Here is a 12,173-nt window from a genome sequence, read left to right as displayed (position 1 = left end):
CTATGACCTGTGTAGCATCTATGACCTGAGAATGCTCTATGACAAGTTTAGACTGCATATTGTAAGCAGTATCATGACCTACATAACCTATGTCTTTTATATTTCCATGAATTGTGCATCTATGGCCAGACAGCAAATATGATGTACTTCACTTTCAATGCCTGAGTATTCTAAAGAACTTCTGTAGTACCTATACTTTCAGGAATAATTATGACCTGTGTACCCTCTATGATGTGTATAAACTCTACAAAATGCATAGCCACTGTGTCCTCAGTAGCCTTTAAGAATTAAGGAAACTCTGTTTCCCATGAATGACCCAGGTGTACGTTATAAATATTTTAGTGTCTTTGATCTGAGTATCTCCTATGACCTACCTATTATCTATGACATTAATATCTTCTAATTTCTGCATACAATCTATGACTTGTGTAGAGGTTTTGTTCTGAGTAATTTAATTAATGTTAGCATCCCTTATGACCCACATAGCCTCTATGACCTATATAGCCCCTATGAACTGATCATCCTACAGGAATAGAGTAGCCTTTGTGACCAACCTAACACCAATGACTGTGTATCTGCAAACAGCTGCATAGCCTATATGACTTCATAGCATCTGTGACATAAGAAGTCTCTATGACTTATATAACCTTTATGGCCTGAATAACTGAATAAACTGATCAGCCCTAATACTTAGTAGCCAGTAGAACCTGTGTAGCTTTATGATGGACATCTTATGTGAACTGCATAGCCATATGGTTACATTATCTGCATGTCTCTATAGACTAGAGAGCCCTAAGACTTGCAAAACTACTTTTCAGTAGCCACTAAGACATACCTAGCCTGACCAAGTAGACACTATGACCTATCTAGACTCCATGACCAGTGTAGACTTTATGGACTGGATATCCTAAATAACTTAGGTCCCTTTGACCTGTGCAAACTATGTGATCTTTGTAGTCTCTATGACTGTTGTTATGGTTTAAATATGAGGGGTCACCAAAATATCATGTATGAGAAAATATAAGAATATTTAGTGATAAATTGATTTTGTTATGAGCATGTTAACCCAATCTGTGTACTAATCCCTATAGGGATTAACTGAATAATAACTATACACTGGTAAGTTGTGACTGGAGAAGGTGGGTCATTAGGGTATATGTTTGGTTAAATGAGCTTAATCTCTGCTTCTTGATATGATACATGGATCCTCTTCTATCCACCACAATCTTCTGCCATGATGCTCAGCATCAATTCAAGAACTGAGGAATGAAGCGGAAGCAGGGTCTGCGGGAACCGGGACCTGAGGCATGGTGGGGCCGGGGCCGGGAGAGGTGCGCACGAAGCTGACTGTGGCGTCCCTCGCCCCGGCCCCTTGAACCAGGACCCGACAGAGATGTGATAATGGATCATCATGTTTCCACTATTAAGCCTCGAAGAATACAAAATCAAAATGTCATTCACCATTTGGAAAGGCGGCGGATCAGTTCAGGCAAGGTGACTCCTGAAGGCACATTCATGGATGTGCGAACCATTGGCTGCTTCTGCTATGAAGATGACCTGCTCACTGTGTCAGTTGTTTTCCCTGAAGTACAGCGGGACAGTCAGACAGGCATGGCCAATCCCTTTAGGGATCCTTTCATCAACTCCCTGTAACACCGGCTACTGGTATACCTGTGGCGCCGGGCAGAGCAGGATGGTAGTGCAATGGCCAAGCGGCGCTTCTTCCAGTACTTTGACCAGCTGCGGCAGCTGCGTATGTGGAAAATGCAGCTTCTGGATGAAAACCATCTGTTTATCAAGTATACCAGTGAGGACGTAGTGACACTGCGAGTCACTGATCCATCTCAGGCATCTTTCTTTGTAGTGTACAATATGGTGACAACGGAGGTGATTGCTGTGTTTGAGAATACATCGGATGAGCTTTTGGAACTCTTTGAGAACTTCTGTGATCTCTTCCGTAATGCTACCTTGCACAGTGAAGTCCAATTTCCCTGCTCAGCTTCCAGCAACATTTTTGCAAGGCAGATCCAGCGCCGGTTCAAAGACATGATTATAAATGCCAAGTATGGAGGGCACACGGAGGCTCTGTGCCGGCTGCTGGGTCAGCTCCCCATCAGTGCACAGTCCTACAGTGGCAGCCCCTACCTGGATTTGTCTCTATTCAGCTACATGACAAATGGGTGTCAGTCATGGAGCGACCCAAGACTTGTGGAGATCACCCCATCAGGTACTTTGTCACTGCCTCAGCTGTACACTGCTCAAGGGCTGAAGACCACCTGCTTCCCTCTCTCCCTTCCTGAACGTCATGCCATTGTGACTACCTCTGCTTGTATTCATGGATTAGACTGAAAGGGCAGGCTATTTCTGTAATGACTGAGTGTTTTGATCATTTAGGTACTAGTCTTATAAATTAACTACTTTTTACTCTTTGCTTGCCATCAAAACATCTAATTCAGCTAAGTGTTTCCTTTTTAAAGGTATCTGGGAAAGGAACTGTACTCTGTGCTAATAGGAAGAGGAACTGGAACCACTGGGACCAGCGAGGTTCTCTGGGGGCGGGGGAGTTGTATCCCTGGAGCCCTAAGCTGGAGCTTGGAAGGTGTTTTCACATAGAAACCATGGTTGGTAGAGGTTTATAGTAGATGTCTTTCATCATCTGGCTTCATTGTAAATTAAATGGATCTGTGTGGTATATTCTGCTTAATCACTGTTTATATTTCCTTTGGGAGATTGCAATCAATTCTAAAACCACTTCAACTTCTTTTTTTTAATCATGGAAAGTTTTAAACTTATAAAAAAAATAGGAGCATATGATGACTTTCCATGTAGCTGTCACCCAGCTTTAGACCAGTCTTTTTTCTTTTCTTCCCACCATAACATCCTTCCCTTTCCACTGCCACCCCAGATTATTTTGTAGCAAATCCCAGTAATCCTAGCATTTTCTCTGAAAATATTTCAGGAAAAATTTCTAAAAATAAAAACTTTAGCAATAACAAAAATCCTTAACATCATTATCCCATCTTAAGAAAATTAACAAAAACTTATTAATACCCAAAATATCTAGTCAGTTTTAACATTACTGTCTTGTAACTATTCTTACCACTTTTCATTGTTAATATGGTTAGCATAATATCTTGTTTATTCTTTGTTCTAGTCAGTATCTTGACAAAGTTGATGCATTGCATTTGGTCACCGTTGCCTTGAGTCTTTTTTATTCTGTAGGTTCTACTTCCCTCTTTTATTTTCCTTGCAATGAAATTGTTGAAGAAACCATGTTGTTTGTTCTTCTATAGTGTTCCCATATTCGAGATTTTGTCCATGGTATCCCTGGGCAAAATATAGTATTTACTGTATTTACTGTATTTCTCATTCCCCCTCCTACTTCCTGTGCTGGTCATTAGGTTTAGAAGCTCTAGAAGCTCAAGAAACTCACTGTAAATTATGAGCCTTTTGTGTGTTGGGGAGTATATGGGTAAGGTTAATGTGCTTTTTACTCATAAAAGTGCATAATGAGCCTCATTTGATATAGTCATGTAGAATTAGATATATTTCTGTCCTTTCTGACTTCCCTGCTTTCCATTTGAAAACACGAACCCAAATAACACATCTAGCAATACCATGGTTTATGACAAAGGGGTTTTCTTATAGTTCTTATTTTTAATTCAAAACAAGAAATGTAAGGATTAAGGTTTTGAAGAGATAGTCTAGTATCTTCATTGTATATTTCATTCTAGTGTTTGTCAGTCTGCATGTTTATATTATTGTAATTATGATTAGTGTCACATTCTATAGTATTCTGAACAATTTTCCATCTTCTTGTGTAGTCCTCATAATTACAGTCCTAATGATGGCATATTATTTCATCAAGTAAATATGCCAAGGTTTATTTATTAATGCTGAGGACTTATGCCATCATAAATGACTTTAACCAAGTCATCATTTACTTTTTTTTTTAACTTAAATTCTGAGGATATGAGTTCTTGGGAATGGAATTATTTCATCAAAGCCTATCTTTCGGTAGGTTTACATATTTTCTTTCCAAAACGGAAATTATCAAGCTGTTTAATTCAGGGCTCTTCCTTTTCTAGAACCTGTTTCCAATTCAGCTCCTAGCCTGCCAATTATCTCTAGGTCCTCAAAGAAAAAGTCATTTATTTTGCAAGATGAATGGATGGGAGCACAATTAGTCTCACTGTACTAGATGAAAAATTAAAAACGACTTAGTATTTGTGTACAAAAAAGAAGAACCTTTCAAAATAATTCTAAAAAATGAAAAACTCAAAAGATAGTCCTAGATCTGTTCTGTCCTATATGGTAGTTGCTACCTGCCTATGGCTGTTGGAGCACTTAAAATGAGGTGAGTCTGGGTTAGGATGTGCTCAATTGTCAAATACGTACCAGATTTCAAAGATTTAATTAAAAAGATGGGAAATATGAATACAAATATGGGGCATATAAATATTTATATTGAACATACGTTGAAATAATATTTTGGATAATTGGATTAAATATTTTATTATAACTGAAAAAAAACTGAGGAATGAAGCCTGATGTGTGTGAACTGAGACCTCAGAACCATGAGCCCACAAATAAACTTTTGCACCTCTTATTTTTGTCAAATCTTTTAATCACAGCAGAAAAATAAACTGACTAAAACAACTGTGTAGCTTACAAGTCCTGAATATCCTACGTGTATTCTGATGGCCTATTCATTTAGTAGTCTAAATGACATTAGTAATCAATATAAAATTCATAGCCTTGATGACCAGAGTAGCCTCTATGACCTGAGTAGCTTCTATTATCAGTTTGGTATTTATGGCCTGAATAGTCTCTATAGCCTTGTTCGCCATTATGACCTGAGTAGACTTTATGACGAGAGCAGCCTAACCTCCTATGTAACCTCCATTACCTGAGTAACCTCTGTGGCCTGAGAAGCCTCCATGGCCTATGCAGCCTCTGTACTTTGCATCACCTCTATGGCTGGATTACCCCATTTTGACCTAAGTATAATCAATGACCTGCTTAATCTCTAGGATCTGAGTAGCCCCTATTCCTCTGTAGTGCCTAATGATTGAATACCTTCCACTGCCAACACACCCCCTAGACATAGTGAATAGGTGAATATGCTTAGCTTTTATGACCTGTGAAACACTGACTTTGAGCACTCTAAACCTGAGTATAGCCTGAAGATCCTCTATCAGTTATGTAGGTTCTATGACCTGCATCCCCTTATGACCTGAGAAGCATCTAAACCTATGTAGCCACTGTAATCTTTGTCTGTTTTATATCATGTATAGTCAAATAACCTTAGTATCCTCTGTGACCTGCATAGCCTTAATGACCTGAGTAGCCTAATTAACTTGTTGTCTGCTCTGACCTCAGTATCCACTATTATCTTCCTTTCTGGCATGGACTGAGTAGCCTTGGATATACTAAATAGTCTCTCAATTTTCATTTGTTTTTCACCTCAGTAGCTGTTAAAATTGCAAGGCCTTTATTTCCTCAGTAGCCTAATTGATTCTTCCAAGCCTGTATGGCTTTAGTAACCTAAATTGATCTTTTATAGCCCCTATGATATGCCTAGCTTTATGACCTGTATATCCTCCATCAACTTAGTGTTATATGTACTAGACCTGAGTAACTTCTCTTGTTTGCATATGCCCTATGACCTGAGTAGCATCTATGATCTGTTTAGTCTTTATTGTCTATTTTGCCTGAATCACCTATATAGGCTCTAAGGCCTGAATAACCTCTATGGACTTTTCAGTTTCTGTAACTGGCATGGTCTTTTTGACTCCAGAAACCATTGTATTCTGAGTATCCTCCAGGATTCATGTAACTTCTAAGATCTAAAAGTTCCTATGACTTGCATAGCACTTGTGGCCTAAAATATGCCTTTTTTTCTCTCTCTCCCTTATTATTATTATTTTTTTTTGCTTACCTCTATGAATTGAGTAAACAGTATGAAATGAGTGGTCTTTATGACCAGCATAACCTCTATGAATTTGAAGCCAGTAAACCTGCATAGGTTGTATAGTCTGGAGAGTCTCAAGAATCTGTACAGCCTCTATGACCTGATTAGCATCTATGGCTATGAAACCACTGTGATCTCTGTCACCTTTATGATCTGAGTAGCCTAAATGACTTCTGTATTTTCTGATCTCAGTAGCCATTATGACCTATGTAGCCTTTGTGGTCAGAATACACACTCTGTCTTGTGTAACTTAAATGGTGTTAGTAGTCTCTATGATCTGTGACTTCTGTGACTCAAGTAGCCTAAATAACCCAGTAGTTTGTAAGGCTTGTAAAGTCTCTGTGTCACAGATAGACTCAATGACTTGAGACTCAGTGACTCTCCAATCTGTTGATTCTCTATGACATTAGTAGCTCATATGACCTGTGAAGCCTTTATTCTCTGAGAACTTCCACTGACCGGATAGCATTTAATACCTTCATAGCCTAATTACTTCAGTAGTCCCTATAAACTCAGTAGTCACTAATACTTTAACTGCCAGAATGGAATAATTAGCCTCGTCTGACTGTGAAGGCTCTGTGGAATTGTACCTCCTGTATAATCTAAAGAGTCTGTATGACCAATTTAGCCTTTTACAGTCAAAGGAGCCTGTATTTCCCACCTAGGCTGTATGGCCTTATTAGCTTAATGGCCTTAGTAATTTCAATGAGCATGTAGATTCTATGACCTTTGTAGGATCTAAATATTGAGTAGGCTATAGGTCCCTGTCTAGATTCTAAAACCTGAGTAGTCTCTGTGACCTTTCTGGCTCTGTATCCAATATAGCTCTATAAATCAACATTGACATATCATCTCATATGCTTATGACCCAGGTTACTAGATTGACCTTAAAAGAAACTATGCCCAGTAAACTCCATGGTTTGAGTAGCCTCTATTGACTGTGTAGCATTTATGGCCTAAGGTTGCCCAAGACCCCCTATGACAATTGAAATCTCCTTTATCAGCATAGCTTTTATTTCTTTTATTATATTATGACATCTTCAAATTTTATGGACTCAGAAGCCTAATAAACTTAGTAGCTCTGAAGTTCTGCATAGGATGCATGGCATTAATTTGTCTCTATGACCTGAATTACCTGTATTTTGTGCAAAAACCTCTAATGCCATGATAAGTCTTTATGGCCTCTTTAGTTTTTTAAATGATCTGCATAGCATCTAAGCCCCGAATAGCCTCAATCTCTGTGCAATCTCTAAAACCTGCATAAACTTAATGGCCTGAGTAGTCTAAATGATTGCAGTATCTTATATGACCTCTGTAGCTACTACAGTCTTTGTAACTACTATGGTCTTAGTAGCCCCTATGCCCTGTATAACCTCTTTGACCTTTGTATCAGATGTTACCTGAGGAACCTGTATGTCCTGACTAGCCTTTATAACTGGAGTAGCCTAAATTATCTCCCTCACCTGTGTGGGCTTATTACCCTTAATAACTTCACTAGCCCCTATACCTGCATAGTTATTATGATCTGTTTAATTTTTATGATCTCAGTAGCTTCTATGCCTTGTGTACCCTCCGTTCTAGTAAGTTTTTTTTTTTGCTACTGTGTCTAAGTGATCTGGCCATCACAATTGTAGAAGAAACAATGTTTATTTGAGGGCTCACAGTTTCAGAGGTCTTAACCCATAGAAGGGTAGCTCCATTCCTAGGGGCTCAAGATGAGGCTGAACATCATGACAGGATAGGGTGGTGGAGAGTAATAGCTCCCATCATCAGGAAGCAGAGAGAAATTCGGGGACTCCACTCTCCAGATACAAAATATATACTCCATTGCCATGCCCCCAATGAAGCACTCCCTTCAGCCACACCCTACCTGCTTCCAGTGAACACTCAGTAAATCCCATCTGGGATTTTTTTCACTTATTGGTTTAAGACTCCCACAACCCAATAATTTCTCTTCTGAACCTTCTTGCACTGTCTCACATGAGAGCTTTTGGGGGACACCTCACATCCAAATCATAAAACCCTCTTGTTGACTTTGTAGCCTTTTTGATGAGTTTATCCTCTATGACCTATAAAGCCTATATTTCCAGAGTAACCCTATTATATGCAGAGCCTCTATCTCCAGCAAAACCTCTATGACCTGCTATCCTTTATCAACTACAGAGGTATTATGGCATGAGTAGTCTCTTTTATCTGCATATTCCATATGACCTGTGCATTACCTGTATCCCAAATAGCTTCTATGGCCTGAGTGTATTCTCTGGACTGTGTAGTCTCTAAGAACTGAGAAGAGTTTATGACCTGGAACCCATTTAGCCTCTGTGTCCTTTGAAGACACTATGACTTGAGTAGATTATATTACCTTCAAAGCATCTGTTTCATAAGTAGAAATTTTCCTGTCTACCCTGTATGACCTTAATAGTGTATATACCCTATGACCTGCATGTCTTTTATAACCTGAGTAGCCTAAATGATATTCCTAACCTGTATAGTTTTATTAGACTAAATAAACTTAACAGTCCCTATGATTTTGAACCTTGTATGACCTGCAATTCCTCTATGTCCTGAAAATACTCCAATACTTGCATAGCCCTGTATGATAAAAATAACCTGTATGACATTGTTCAGCTTCTGTGATCTCTATAGGCTATATGTCCTGTATATCATTGAAGACCTAAACAGACAGGAAGACGTGGGTAGGATCAAAAAGCTCAGTGACCTCTATAGTTTGTATAGCCTTTATTTTGCAGATACTTTTTCCTGCATCAATTCCATAACCTTCATAGACTTTATGGCTAACATGGATTACTCTTTGGTGTGAGTATCCTCTATGATTTATGGTGTCTCCTTGACTTATGTAGCATTTATTTTCTGTTTAACCTCTATGACCCAAGTAACTTCAATGACATGCATAGTTTCTATTACCACTGAAGCCCCTATCACTGGTGTAAGATCTATGATTTCCAAAGCCAATATGGTCAGTGTAGGCTCTATAATTAAAGTGGCATCTATGAGCTGCTCAGATCCTATGACCTGCATAGCCTCTGTGTCCCATAGAGTTCCCTGACCTATGATGTCTTTATGGCTTTAACAGCCTAAATGACCTCTTTAGCCTCCATGATCTCAGGAACCACTTTGAACTCTCTAGCTTCTATATCTAAGATGACACTTGAGCTGACCGTGCCTCTATTTTTTTTACCATCCTTTATTTAAAAGATTAATCTAACAATGTGTCTTCTAAACTACTTCTCTGACATTTCTTCTACTGTGTCATCTATGAATTCTATTGTTCTAACATCTTGGTTTGTTTGAGGCTCTTGTTCACTTGCTTTTTCTTGTTGTTTGTGTGTCTTCTCATCTAGCAGTATAGGTTCAATGTAGTACAGTTTCTACCCTGTAGTCTTTTAGTGTTCCTGAAGGTGTCCAGTAACTCAGATTTAAGAGGGAGACCAATATTAACAGCATCCAATGCAAATTATAAACCACCTTAAACAAATGGCTCCTATTAAGGTGACTACAGTTTTGTCATGATAAACAGAAATGTTCAATTATTGTTTACAATATAAACAGTAAGTTTGCTAAAAGGCTTTACCATTTCAAATGTTGAACAATGAGGGAACAGAAGTAGAGTAAGATGTGATGTTTATGAGGGAGAGGAAGGGAAGATAGTGGTAAAAATTTATAGTAAGAGCAAGGGAAGAATTAATAGAGGTTGGTTGATAGTATGAAAAAGGTGAGAAATAGAATCTAGGGAGACAGGCGAGCAAAAAAAAATGTGTACAGATTTTTTTAAAAGTAAAAATAAAAGAATACACAACAAAACTATAATATAATATTAATATTCAGACTTCCCCTTTCTCAATAATTTGATGAATGAATACTTGGAATCAAAGATAGTAGAGGTGTGAGAAAGAGGGCTAAAAATAAAGTGAACTCTCAGTGGAAAATTGAATGATTGCTTCCCTTGGCTTTAAATTTTTTTTAAATTTTAATTTATTTTTATTGTAAACAAAAGGGATACATGTTGTTTCTGTTTGTACATGGAGTAACAGCATACCATTTATGTAATCATACATTTACATAGGGTAATGATGTTTGAATCATTCTGTTATTTTTTCCTTCCCCCCACCCCTACCACCCCTCTTTTCCCTCTATGCAGTCCCCCCTTTCTCCATTCTTGCCCCCCTGCCACTCCCCATTATGTGTCATCATCCACTTATCAGTGAGATCATTCACCTTTTGGATTTTTGAGATTGACTTATCTCACTTAGCATGATATGACCGTGCCTCTATTACCTGTGAAATTTAAATCAACTTAATAAACTTGATCACATTTTTTCCTGTACATTCTGTGTAGCCTGCATATTTTCTGTGTCCTGAGTAAACTGTACAAAGTGTATATTCTTAAGTAATGAGTAGGCTAACTCAACACTCAACTAATTAAAACCTGTTATCTGCATACCCTCAAATGATGGAGTAGCCTTTATGTCCTGAAAGGCCTCTTTGACCTGTGCAGATTCTAGACCTATCAATATCTGTGCCCTGAATTACCCATATTACCAGCCAACACTCTATTAACTTAGTAGCCCAAGTATTCTGCATATCTTCAATGTACTAAGAAGACTTTTACATCTGTGTAGCCTATATGAACTGTGTAGCCTCTATGACCCAAATAGCTATTATGACCAGACTATCTTCCATGACCTCTATAGTGTCTATGACCTCAGTAGCCCTTATGACCTATATAAATCTCATGGCTTCTGTAGCATTTATGCCTGGGTGGCCTCTGTGACTTGAGTAGACTGAGTAGGATCTCTTACCAGGATAAGCTCTCTAGGACTTTTTAAATTCTCTATGGCCTATGTAGCTTTTATGTCCTGATAACCCTCTGTGGCCTATGTAGCTTGTGTGATCTGAGTAGCCTCTAGGACCTAGAAGGTGTCCTTGGCCTGAATAGTCTCATGATCTGAGTAATCTTTTGTAACTGAGTAGCTGTGACTTCTATGACCTGCACAGCATATATGGCTTACACAACTTCTATTTCTGGTATAGTCTGTCTGGTGTTAGTAGCCTCTATTTTCGCTATAACATGTAAGAACTGAATGTCTTCCATGATTTTCATATATTCTATGATTTAAGTGGTTTATCTGGCATAAATGGCTCCTATGAATTATGTCGCATCTGTAGGCTGATACGGAAAACTGCCACTCCTTAGCCTGGGTTGCTTCGAGGAGCTTGCACCGCTCTTGCGGAAAACCTCTGCTTCTAGCATGGGTTGCTTCAAGTGGCTCCTCAGCCGCTTCTCTTATGGAAAACCGTGGCTTCTTTGCCACGCTGCTCCAAGCGGCTCCACAGCTGCTTCTCTTACGGCCCGACCAGCGGGACAAAAGACACATACACTTCAGAGGTTCATAAAGCAGCTTCCCATTTATTCGAATAACACCTTCAATATATAAGCAGTCTCATGCATAAGCAATTGTAACCAGATATGTCCATCCAATCCTGTTAAAGGTCAAGCGATCACTCGCTCGAGCATACATGTAAAGTATATCTGACCATGCGCTAGGCGGCAGAACTGATTATCATACAGTCAATGGTAAACGCTTTCTGCCCTTCTCCAGGCATAATCAGGATGCCATTTGCTCTCTGCCAGTCGCCATCTTTAGATGCACGTGGCGTAACCCTGGGCCCCGGGTTTCGCCTGCCACAACTCCCCCTTTCTGTTTATAAAAGGGATGGTGCCTGTCTTAGGTTGTCCACGGCAGAGCAACATCCTTACCCATAATTGGACAATGAGTCTCTAGCCCTCATTTCCTGTCTTAGGTTGGTATGAGCTCCCCATGTATCTTACCCATCATTGGCTACTGGTCCAGCATATTTAACCAGATTTGGGGGGATGGGCCAGCATCAATTGCGACGAGAGCTTGGCAAATAACAGCTGTTTTTCTGCACGGATGTATATGCATTTTGTGTATGCACAGGACAGATACAACACACAAGAGACCTCCCCTGGACAAAACCCCAAACCATTATTTTCCCTGTAGAACAGCAGACTGCAGAAATGTGGCCAAATGTTGTAAAAATAGGAGGATATAGAATAGAGGATTTGGTCAGCGGTACAGGATAGGGCCACATCTTCACTATCCCCCATAGTTCACACGAGTCTCCTCCATTAACTTGGCGAGAATTCACCAGCAAC

The 12,173-nt window shown here is 39.2% G+C and overlaps 1 pseudogene across 1 annotated transcript; it reads left to right on the top strand.

Moving 5' to 3' along the window:
* The first annotated feature begins 1,299 nt into the window (after window positions 1-1,299).
* Window positions 1,300-2,300, top strand: LOC306652836 (DET1 homolog; annotated as a pseudogene). The gene has a single exon. The product of its transcript is annotated as a DET1 homolog (transcript).
* The last annotated feature ends 9,873 nt before the right edge of the window (window positions 2,301-12,173 follow it).

The sequence above is a fragment of the Sciurus vulgaris genome (assembly GCF_902686455.1).
Source record: "Sciurus vulgaris genome assembly, contig: HiC_scaffold_611_arrow_ctg1, whole genome shotgun sequence".
In the NCBI taxonomy this organism is placed as follows: Eukaryota; Metazoa; Chordata; class Mammalia; order Rodentia; family Sciuridae; genus Sciurus; species Sciurus vulgaris.
This window is presented reverse-complemented; position numbering and strand designations above follow the sequence as displayed.